Source organism: Pantherophis guttatus, chromosome 1, assembly GCF_059756535.1.
Source record: "Pantherophis guttatus breed Tessera chromosome 1, ASM5975653v1, whole genome shotgun sequence".
In the NCBI taxonomy this organism is placed as follows: Eukaryota; Metazoa; Chordata; class Lepidosauria; order Squamata; family Colubridae; genus Pantherophis; species Pantherophis guttatus.
The window spans coordinates 226,150,355-226,162,803 of NC_142063.1; the positions used below are offsets into that span (position 1 = coordinate 226,150,355).

The 12,449-nt window shown below is 35.9% G+C and overlaps 1 protein-coding gene and 1 long non-coding RNA gene across 6 annotated transcripts in view; one reads left to right on the forward strand and one right to left on the reverse strand.

The window, feature by feature from the left end:
• EYS (EGF-like photoreceptor maintenance factor) overlaps nt 1–12,449 on the reverse strand; it is a 765,120-nt gene that overhangs the window by 613,333 nt on the left and 139,338 nt on the right. The window lies entirely within an intron of this gene.
• The window catches only part of LOC117676871 (uncharacterized), a 192,384-nt gene that overhangs the window by 133,180 nt on the left and 46,755 nt on the right, over nt 1–12,449 (forward strand). The gene's annotated exons all lie outside the window — the stretch shown is intronic.

The following is a 12,449-nucleotide window of genomic DNA, read 5'->3' on the forward strand; positions in this document are numbered from 1 at the left end:
TTGAATGATTATTTTGTTTTAAGAAGCTCTTTGAGTTCTTCTGTATTATTTCCACTGAACATGAGATAGAAAAAGACATTCAGAATTTTACTTGCAATTCTTTTCCTGCTGTACAGTAATATGAGGAATACAAAGTATATTGCTAGATTGAGGGATCAGTGTAATATAAAGGATTGGCTGATCCTACTAGAACTGGAGAGATGGTTGAACTTCCTGCTGAATTAGGAAATTTGCCAGGAGACTTTACTCACTGACTATCAATCTAAAATGGAGGTGACACATTCACTGATTCACTTATTGGAGGAAAAGTAGAATAATAACGGAAGCAACTAAGAAATAATTGAGCAGAAGTAAATTTTCACAGAACACTTGATATATACAAGTTTAGATGGCATAATTGCTTCCTGAGAAATCTAACATATTTGTAGATTTTTTTAACAACCTGAATATTACAACATAGTCAAAGATAACTGCTTTGAAATCCTAGTCCGGCAAGCTCATTTTTCATGCTGCCTGCATATAAACTTAGATTTCTATGTTGCTCTCTATTTTGGATCCTGAATATTCTAGACAATAGAAAAAAAAGTTTAGCTACTATGATGTTTGAAGCATCATGTTTAATGTCCTTGAAGGGCCTAATCACATCACAAATTTTTAAACAAATTACTTTCAGGATGAAGTTGAGACAGTGCAGTAATATCAGTTACAAGTTTGAACCTTTCCAAATGAAATAGAGAAAACCCAGTTTGTCTCCTGGTGACTATATATCCAAATGCTTGTCATCTTGTCAACTTTCTTTACTTAGTTCCTACTTGTTCATCAATTAATCTGAAAACAAAATTCATACATCCCAGATCACTATTAGGGCAAAATTTGCTAACCTTTTGAGTTTCCCAAATATACTTTTCTGTGACTAACTAAAAAGAATAATCCCATGATTTCCTGCATCTAGAGACCTTATTTTTCTGTGAAATACCTCATTGTTTCTGGTGGAATGATTACCTTGCCTCTGAGTTATAACTGCTCCAAAGTCCTTGCTGTATAGAGGGATTTTTGTGCTAAGAACTGACAGAGAACTCTGCATTTTGATATCTGACATTTTATGCTCTTGTAAATCTATTCTAATGCATGGTCACGCTACAAAATGACTATCATTAAGTGCTGTCACAGGCCATGGCTGCAGGAAGACCATGACTAATGCTAAGCTATCAGCACCCACAGTGCGAGGCATATTCTCGTAATTTCTCAAAATGACCATGGAACCAATTTCTACTGATCCCTAAGTCATAAAACTTTACAATTACCCTAACTTCATTAATAATGTATACAGTTACAGATCTCATTCACATAAAGGCTTTAATCAGACCAATATCTCCTTTCCTGATAACAACCAATGCACTAAATTATCTCTATGAATACCAAGTGCTATTTTCTCTAAATCCAGGCAAGGAAATTACTGAAAAACAGAACAAACAGTGGGCTCTGTCTAAAGTGCTTTCTGAGATCACACGTTCTGTGCATTGTGGTCACAGATCTAAGCCAGTGGAAATGACTGAGCTAGATTTTAAATTGGTACATGTGGTAATTGCATCTGGCAGAATAATATCCCAGAAAGTTTACAACATTATCACAAATTGTAATGTTAACTATTGGATATTTTGGAATGATTCCCACATATTTGTATGGCACCAACACAATAAGAAAGATCCTATAGAAGCACCGGCATCTACAGAGAGACCGGGGGATGAGACGGGGGACGGGGCAGTGGACAGAGAAAATAACAATATGTTTGTCCTACTTCAGGATGCAAATTATGTGACAAATGTGCTTGCATAGGTAATTGTCCTACTTGCATGATAATGTCATGATGCACATGTCATTTAGAGATAACTGTGGATTGTTTTGGGTGCCTATGAAAAAAGGATTAAAGAATCCTGTGCAAGGGTAAAATAGACAGGTAGCCAGTGAAGATAATACCATGACATGTTCTTATTTCTAGGTCCATGGGTGTACATAAAATTTGGCTGAAAGCTCATCCAAAATAGTACCACATAAAGTGCATGACTCTGTTCTAACCTGGAGGGTACCAGGACAAACATAACTTTGGCCAGATCACATTTTCTTTGCTAGCAGAATTACAGAGTAGGAGGTAAACCAGAGTGAACAGCAAGTTGTTCATGGACTCCAACATGCCCACCAAACTCCCTTCCCAATTTTATTTCTTTGGGACTATTTTAATGTTTTTAAAAAAATCTGATGATGATGACGATGATGACAATAATGACAAGGACTCAAGGCAACATACAAACTTCATGCTCCTTTCTTCTCTATTACAATAATCCTATGAGGTGGTGGGACTGAGAAAGATCAACCGGCCCACAGTCTCCCAGCCACCTTTCACAACTAGAGGAGTTTTCTAAATTTATTACATTATTGTACTGCCTGTATTATTTTTATAAATAACTCAAGGCGGTGAACGTATCTATTAATCCTTCTTCCTCCTATTTTCCCCACAACAACAATCCTGTGAGGTGAATTGACTAGACTGAATTGACTGGACTAGAATTATCCCCTCTCTTATGGCAGGCCAGAATGCCACAGCAGTTCTCTATCCCTCAGAACAGCCCTTGCTCACTCTCCTTTCTTTCCAGTCTTTTTCCAGTCTCTACTCTAAAGGATGCCAATGTCAATTCGCAAAGCATCCCTGGCCTGCTTTCGAGTTGCCATAGGCCAGGACGTTTAATTAGGGCATCCGTCGGAACCCTGACAGCCTCTTTGTTTTACACTCTGAGGTACTGGGCTCTGAAATTCTGTTGCCCCACCTCCACTTTGATTTCATTGCCGCTGCTGGACACTACATCTTCCAGAAAGCCACTGCAGCGGTCTCCTGTTCAGAGATCAAGAGGCCAGATTCCAGCCAGGGCTAAATTTATTTATTTGGGGGTGGGGGGAGAAAGACACCCTAACTTTAATCATCATTTTTCTGAGTATTTCTCTAAAAAAAAAAAAGCGTAACCGAAATGTCTTCAAAAATAAATGACAAATGCACTTGCTTTCATCGAAGCAAGTCATTACAGAGTAGAGAGATACAGAGGCTAATATTGTTCAGAGGTATCCATTACAGAGGCCAAACCGACTCTTATATACAGTTCAACAAGTCTAAACCACGCCCAGACTCCAAACTGTCTCTTATGGCCCCATACAAACAAATACTATGTTTCAGTTTCCAAATAGTCCCCATTGGCTGATTTGTTACCACGTCTATCTAAACAGTCCCCATTGGCTGTTGCTATGCCTATTCCAGTCTTTGAATATTCATACTCTGACAATACTCATTCCTTCTATTTTCCCCACAATAACAACCTTGTGAGGTGGAATGGGCTGAGAGAGAGGGACAACCAACTTTCATGCCTAAAGCAGGACTAGAACTTACAGGCTCCAGGTTTCTAGCCAAACTGGCTCTAAAATGACTATGTATCTTTGTTGACCTCACAGAGCAATAAACAGCCCTTTTTCACACAAACATGGACTATATCAATAATATCTCCTATTATATTTCCCTCTCATTTGTCTAGATCAAGTTTCAAGATTTAGAACCATTCTATTCTAGTGCTGGTAGGAATATCTATCAGACATAGAGTGGGCCACCCCAAGGAAAACTTGCCATGTATTACTCTTTGTTTAGGAGGGTGTGTCACATATTATCAGATTCTGGAATGGAGTGGATCCTGCTATCTTTGGGTAACAATTGAATCTGATGATCAACTATTCATTTAAATATCCAATGCAGACTCCCAACATACTACAGGTAGTCATTGACTTACAGCCATTAGTTTAGTGACTGTTCAAAGTTACAATGGCACTGAAAAAAGTGACTTATGATCATTTTTCACATTTACGACCATTACAGCATCCCCAGGATCAAAATTCAGATACTTGGCAATTGACATGTATTTATGATGGTTGCAGTGCCTCTGGGTCATGTTTTGCGACTTTCTGACAAGCAAAGTCAATGGGGAAGCCACATTCACTTAACAACCATGTTACTAACTTAATCACTGCAGTGATTCACTAAACAACTGTAGCAAGAAAGGTCACAAAATGGGACAAAACTCAATTAACAACTGTCTTGCTTAGCAACATAAATGTTTGATCCTAAATCGTAGACCACCTATAAGTCATTGCTGAATTAGCATGACATTTAAGAGTGATATACAGTATTTAAATATGTCAACCATGTCAAAGTATATTTCTATTGGATATTGAAATATTCTTGCACTGTTTCTTTCAGATGCAAATCCAAATAAATTAAAGAAATGTTGAATTGAATCTGCATTCGTAAACTTCCTTGTCCATAAAGTCTGTTTTTAAAGCAGATTCAGAAATGTCCCAAATAGAAATGCTGTTCCAATTCCCAACATTATTGTGAAAATCTGAGCAGCAGATTTTTCAGAATTGCCAGCAAATGAAGAAATGTAATGAATTCCCCATTTGGTATGCCTCACCTGGTTTGTGCCTTATTTTGTGCATACAAAATCAACACATGGCCAAGCCTCCTGTAACCAATCAAAATCCAGCTGTCCTTGACACCAGACTACACATCCCATTCATCTGTCATTCACCTCTCCACCCTCCATGCTTAAACACTGCTGTTGCAGACTGATGTAAGCTTAGAGAGCCCTGCGGGAATCTTCCCGGTTGCATCAAGCTAGCTGGGAAAATTAACACACAGTTAACTCAACTTAATCAATGTTTACTTAATTAATCCAATTTCCTAAGGTGGCATGGCACATGAACCATAAACTAACTACACAGTCTGAGTTCATACAACACTCTAGGCTAAAATGAGACTCGGTTCCATATGAAAACAGTAGGCATGTAATGTCTCTGTGCAATGCAAGTGAGAGAAGAATCAAGATTTTTTTAGTATTTGCCTGGTGTTGCTACTCTTAAAGGTTCTAGTCATTGGCATCTAACTAAATGACCTTATTCAGAATAGTCCAGTTCTTCAAAACTAGATAGAGTTACCTCATCTTTCTTCTGACTGCTTCCAATTATCAAGTCAATAAAAGAAAATTATTTTATTTTGCATACAAAGAGCAAATATAGTCCCGCTCTCTTATTTCAATGCTAACATAAATTGCTTCTATAATGTATTTACTTGAACAGCATACCAAATTAATAGGTTCAGACTCTAGTTGTACTTTATAAGGGAAAATTGGCCATTGAGAATTCCAGTCCCCTCTGACGCTTTATTCTATGCATAGTTTATGTCAAGGCCTATATTATAATCATGAAAATATAACTGAAAATACTGCCAATATTATTTACACCAAGAACACTTGTGGGATAGGGTTTTTTTTAAATTTCAAAACAAAAAGGAGATCCTATTTCCTAAACATTTTTAAAAAGTTACCCTAGGATCAAAAATCTTGTTTTTTCCCCCCATAATCCTTGATTGCATTACATAATGGCTCTTCAGTATCTGAATGACTAGCTATCAATGTAAATCCCATCAGATCAAAAGGCCAATAAAAGTTCAAAGGCTTATTTCATTAGAGTTATCCATATTCATTTGTAGAAATGATCATGTCTTCATTCTTTACCCTGATACCATTCTAGAGATAAGGGGAAGAAACATTAATTTACAACAGACTGTGTTTTCTGAAGTTTTTCTGAAACATTATTAAATATTTTTGATCAGCACAATTCTTATACTCCTAATTATGCTGTTCAATGTGGAAAAAGAAAATCACATGAGATTTAAATTTCAATCCCAGTCTAATATTGCATTAAAGAAACAGTTTTCTCAGAAATAAAAATAATTAACATAACATCATTTTTCAAAGAGTCCTATATTTAGATACTAACATGGCAATATCTCTGCTCCTGAATGAAAATCTAATAAATCAGACTCTTAGCAGAAATTGGTGGGTAAGCAAAAGGAAGATCACACCCAAAGGCAGAGCTGCCAAACTCCCGGCCCACAGGACCACATCTGGTTTAGCAAAGGGGAAAATAGTCCTGATACATCACATGACATCACCATGACACCATGAGTTTGACATCCCTGCCCTAAGGGATCATACCAGTGGTGGGTTGCCCCCATTTCAGACCGGTTTGCAAGAACCAGGAGTAAAACCGGCCAGAGGCTCCACCCACCACTTCAGATGTCATCATAGGTGATCTGCGCATGTGCAGAAGCTTGGCGCGCGCATGAGTGTAGAGATCGCATACGCGCAATCCCATTGCGAACTGGTGGCAAAGGTAAGTAGAACCCACTCCTGGGTGTGTGTGGGGGGTGTGAGATCATTATAACATGTATAATGAGGGGCATGTTTAGAGATGAAGATTTAATTAAAAACTTTGTTGATGAGAGAGAGAGAGAGAGAGAGAGGGAGAGAGAGGGGGGGAGAGAGAGGTGTCAAGGAATAGACAAGCACAAGGCTGAGGAGGCTATGGCTTAGAGGTCACATGCAACCTTAGGCTTATTTGTGCATAATCCTAAAGCCCCTCCCCCCCAAAAGTGCAATGTCAAACAACAATGGCAGCATGACTTGTAGCTTTATGAATGTATGTGTACGTGTGAAATAACAAATAAAATAAATGCACTAAATGCTTCTGATTGTCTTAACAATTTTTATCTTTACCCACAAACCCAAGCAATATGTCTATGGAGATTCTCACGCATCCAGGTCATGACTGTCTCAAAAGTGTTTTTTCAAAAGGCAACTGGACTTTGTTTTTTTCCTTGAAGATGTTTCCCTTCTCATCCAAGAAGCTTCTTCAGAAGAAGCTTCTTGGATGAGAAGTAAAATGTGTTCAAGGAAAAAACAAAGTCCAGTTGCCTTTTGGAAAAAAAAAAAAACTTTTGGGACAACCCAAGCAATAACAAGGAGAAAAATTAAAACTACTTTGCACCTGGGATCCCCAGACCTGTTGACACAACTAGGTTTCAAGGAACTTCCAAAAAGTTGACAGAGATGATGCCAATCTCAATTTGGGGTGGTGATGGCAATGGTAGCATGGGGATGATGTTCCACAGGGTGAATGACATGGCAAAAAAGGCTTGTTTTCGGGGTCCCATCAATGGTCCCCATGAATCTCCTAGCGGACAGGACCCACAACATACTCTTCTGCCAGATGTGATTGTACAGGTAGATATAATCAGGAAGAAGTGGTCCCTCAAATAACCCAGTTCCATGCTATGAAGGGCTTTAAAGAAATTAGAGCAAAAACATTATTTAAGCCTTGGGAAAACAGATAGTTTTATTTATTTATTTATTTATTTTATTCGGCTTATATGCCGCCCTATCTCACAATGGACTCAGGGCAGCTCACAACAATAAAACACAAGCCACAATATAAAATAAAGACCAAAATCTAAAAAAACTTTAAAATTAACCCTTAAAACCAATTAAAACCCCATCATCAGTCCAGGTCAAGGGATTTGAAAAGCCAAGTTTTTAATTCCCGGCGGAAGGTGCGAAGGTCAGGAGCTAATCGGAGCTCCAAGGGGAGTTGATTCCAGAGGGTGGGTGCACCGACCGAAAAGGCTCTACCCCTGGGGGCCGCCAGCCGCCACTGTCTAGCCGACGGCACCCTGAGTAGGCCCTCTCTATGGGTGCGAACCGGGCGATGGGATATCGTTGCTGGCTGTAAGTGGTCCGCCAAATATCCTAGTCCTAAGCCATGTTGGGCTTTATAGGTCAACACCAGCACCTTGAATCTCACCCGGAGGGCAACCGGTAGCCAATGCAAACCACGCAGGAGGGATGTAACATGGGAGTATCGGGATTCTCCCATCACAACCCGCGCAGCTGCATTTTGCACCAGCTGAAGCCTCCGAGTGGTCCTCAAGGGCAGCCCCATGTAGAGAGCATTGCACTAGTCAATCTGTGAGGTGACCAGCGCATGAGTAACTGTGCATAGGGCATCTCGGTCAAAGTAGGAAGAGACTCAAGCTGGCTGTCTCTGACTCAATGCTTACAACAGGGAGGAAAAAAAGATATTGCAAGTTTTGTTGCTGTAGCTAACTCAATGAAGTATGGTTCTTATTATACTCTATTCCTCTCCTGTTGTTTATCCTCTAGGCCTGACAATACTACACAGTAATCTAGCACTGTTGTTCCCTACCCACAATTAAATGTAAATTTACTGAGATGATTCTGTGCTGTTGCAACTTTGAAATTATTAAGTTTTATTTATTACAAAAACTGGCTAGACAAAAACTGAGATAATTGATGCTCTTATCTTACTTGGTTACTACAGCATCATTATCAATGTTAATTTTGGCATTTAAATCACCCAGAATTTCAAAGTATATTCTATATGTTGAATTTTTAGAAGCAGGCTATATTGTTCCAATTCTCACCCAAATTTAATTAATGTTATAGTCTATTTTAGCTGGTGAAAAATAAATATTTATGATAATTAAGTTAAATATTTTAATTTTAATAGGACAGTGATAGCATATTGTTCCTAGAAATTTACCAAAGATATCTCTGCTTATAAAACATTTGAAACAAAAAGTACGAACTCTTCACTATTTCCATCCTTGATGTCTATTTCTTTTGCTGAAGAATTTGATTTAATAGAAGAGATATATATTAATTTATTTTCAGACTTTAAAGCTGGATTTGACTGATTAATTCCTTTTTCCAGTGGTTTGACTGTGTGGACTTCAGACTTTCATAACTGATGTTTTGGCTTTTGTAAAAATGAGCTACTTACTATTTCTTATAAAGATTAAATATACCATCTGCTATCTATATTGTTTTCAATGTAATAATTGTTCTTACTGTAAAAAAAACCCCAAATATTTAACCTCACAAAGCTTATTTATAAGAATTGACATTAATTTGATGATGCAATGTTTCAAGAAATGCAATTTCCAATAAAACATTTCTCTAGATTTGGAATAATTTATAAAAGCTAATTTGTTAAGAATAGATTTAGGGTTGTCAGTTTTACTAACAGCAAAGTTCTTACATGTACAGTAAGTGAGATTAGGCATAATTATATCTTCAGACATTAGGGGAAATGAGGATTGTTCTACTTCAGCAGTCATTTGGCTTGATAAACAACTGCCTTTTTCCTTGTCACAGGGTTTTATCATTAGGTACATCTATAATATTAAACAGTGCTAAATTTCAGCTTCTTAGATGGTTTACTTACTTTGCAGTTTTTTACAATTCTTTTTTTTACTGCCCATTTGGTACTTTTAAAGTAATTTCTTTGTATCAAAACCATTATGGTTTGAACTTTATTCACTGGAAGTTGCTGATTTGCTTACTAGCACTAGGCATTGTAGAGTTATTTCTCTTCTCTGACCTATTTGCTGGATTGTGTATCTCAGCTTTGACCATTTATTGGGCTAATTTATAAAGAATAAAAAAAAGCATTTTGCATTTATTTTATTTTTTTAAAAAAGGAAAGTTCTCCATTCCATACCTAACATAATAATAGAATGCTGCTATTGTTCTAAAATAACCAAAACTGAGTAGGATTATCTTCTGCACCGTACTAAAAATATTTGATGAGGATACATTGTTGTAAGCTAAACTCCTTTTATTTGTTCTATGATAAGTCTCTGCCCAAAACATGGACTCCCTTATTTTTGACAGAGTTTGCTGACAATGATTGTCACTAAAAATGAGTTCTTTAGCAAGATTCATGCTAGTTTCTTCAACTTCTTGCTAAAAATTTGGGCTAGGCCTAAGAAACTGCCATGAGATATGAATATAACCTCAGCATCCTTGGTGTAATCTTGACTATTCATAGTCCCTTAGGAGATAAAAGCAATACTTTCTAGTTATTTGTGTTGTGAAGTACATAACCCAATTTCCTATGTTAACTCTGTCTTTTAACTTTTTAAACACATATTTACAGAAGAAAAGCAATCAAATACAGAGAAATTTCCATTCCTGCAGTTGTTCTTAGTTCCCAGAAGCTTCTTAGTCTTTAGGTGGTGTTTTAAAGGAATATTTTAATATTTATTGCAATGACAATGTTATTTTCTGAGGTTGGTTAGATCAATATCATTTAAACACTTCTTTTGACAAAATAAATTGTCCAGAATAATAACATCTACATAAAGGTGAAGTGAAAATGAGGAAGAATTTTCTAATAGTGGAATCAGCTACATTTAAAACTGGTGAGCTCTCCATTGAATCTGCTCAAACTATCTGTTGGGAGTGCTTTAATTTAAATGCCTGTATTGAACAGTGGGCTGGATCAAATAGGTTAAATAGTTCCTTCCAACTCTCTAATTCTATGATGATCACATTTTCCCCCCAAAAGTGTATATTTTAGATGTTTCATTAATGCACTGATTATGTTACCTAGCTGCGTAATGAAACATTTACAAGCAAGCAATTGATCTTAGATGGCATCAAGAACCCTACAGTTCAACCATGTATTCTCTTCTTCAATAAAGCATAAATGTCTTTACAAGAAAATACAAACTAAATGTCTGAAATTATATTGTACAAGTAGAATCTCTGTCAGTGATGCCTCTGCTCATTTTATTTAGTCCACAGGTTCCAATGAACAAATTCTACTTAAGTCTGCATTGTGAAACTGAAATAATTTGTCCACTTCTGGTCTGTTAGCAAATTACCCTTCTGTTCACTGATGTTATTTTCATGATTTTTTCTTTCAGATTCTTAAACAAATTGAAATATATCACTTCATTAAGAATATCATTAGCCAATATTTGCAAACTAGAACATGATGTCAATTGCATATAAAATATATATATAAAAAATGTTTTATAGATGGCATTTTCCACCAGCAAGATTGGCAAAGATGTTTAAGGATATGTCTGCTAAGTGCTGGAAATGTAATCAGATACCCGGGTTTGTACTACCACATGTAGTGGACATGCCCAGAGGCAAACAAATATTGGACAAAAATACACATATGGTTGGAAAAAATAGTAAAGCAATACATAGACTTAAAGCCAGAAATATTTTTGTTGGGTATTCTACCAGAAAAATATAATAAAGGGAATACATATTTAATCTTACATGTGTTAACTGCAGCTAGAATTGTGTTTGCACAACAATGGAAAAATGAAGAGATCCCTACAAATGAAAATTTATAAAAAAATATTAGAATGTGCAGAAATAGATAGACTAACGTTCAAAATTAAAGAGAAGGAAGAAACTAAATACTTTTAAACATGGGATTTGTTTTATCAATGGCTAACTAGCAGAAACAGGAGTTAGAACCTTAAAAACATAAGGAAATGAATAATTAAATTGAAAATTTATTAAAATGGGTAACTAAATATTATTACTATTATATGATTATCATTAATGTTATGTTATGTTATTATTGTTTATCATTAATGTTATGAATATTATTGTTATTATTAATACTATTTCTCAAAAACAATTGTACTCAGACAACACACTGTTCATACAGACATTGGATTTTTATGTATAATATTATTTTTAAAAAAATATATAAAAAAAGAAAAAATAACTTGTGATCATATAATCAATTAGTAAGGCAAATAATAAAATTCAATATATCTTAGTCTTTATTTTATTAAACCTTTACATTCCTCAAAAGTGATTTTTTTTCTTACTCAGCTGATTGCAAAAGAACATACAGTATATGCATACACAGAGAGAATAGTAGTTACAGTATACTAGCACACTTAATTCTCTGTGGACATTACTAGCAAAGATTTACACAGTCATAAGATACAGGTCAAAAAGCAGTAAAATTATTTTTACTAGGACAGAGATTGCGGGATGATTCTACAAAACAAAAGCCTCCAGCTTTGCTAATTAGTGGAAGTGACACCTTTTCTTCACAAGGAGTGGCACCAATCCCTACTGATTACCTCTCTCTAACCGCCATCTTGTTTTAATCTTGGTACTCAGCCAACTCTGAATCTGATTCTCCATTTTCCAAGTCAGCGTCTGTTTTTACTGAATCCAATTTTTTAATAACAAAACCTGCCTCAGACAGCCAACAATCCAATGGCTCCTCTAATGAATTCTGTACAAATTCAGAGCCTGAGGAATTCATAATTCCTTTATCTATAATAAAGATTGTTGGAGTAATCTTCTCAGCAGATTTGCTGCTTCAAGTCATCGTGAATTGGGTAGTTCTAGAAATTGATAATGTCAGAAACAGAAGAAAACAAAACTTTATTTGCTCTAGAAAATTGTAGTCTGAAAAACTGTTTTTCCTACTACATTTGTTCTTTAGGCTAATAATTATTTAAATGTAAAGTAATTTGATTCCTTAAAAGTTGATAATTCTCTGTTTGCATAATACTATTTTTATTGTGTTTATTTATGGTTGATTTCTATGCTAACATCTATGATGTTTTTTGCTTTAAAATCAAGTCTTAAATATTGTGGAAGAACAGAAGCTTAAGGCAAAGCTGACTTTTGATGTTATAATATACAATGCTGGACAAATAAGGC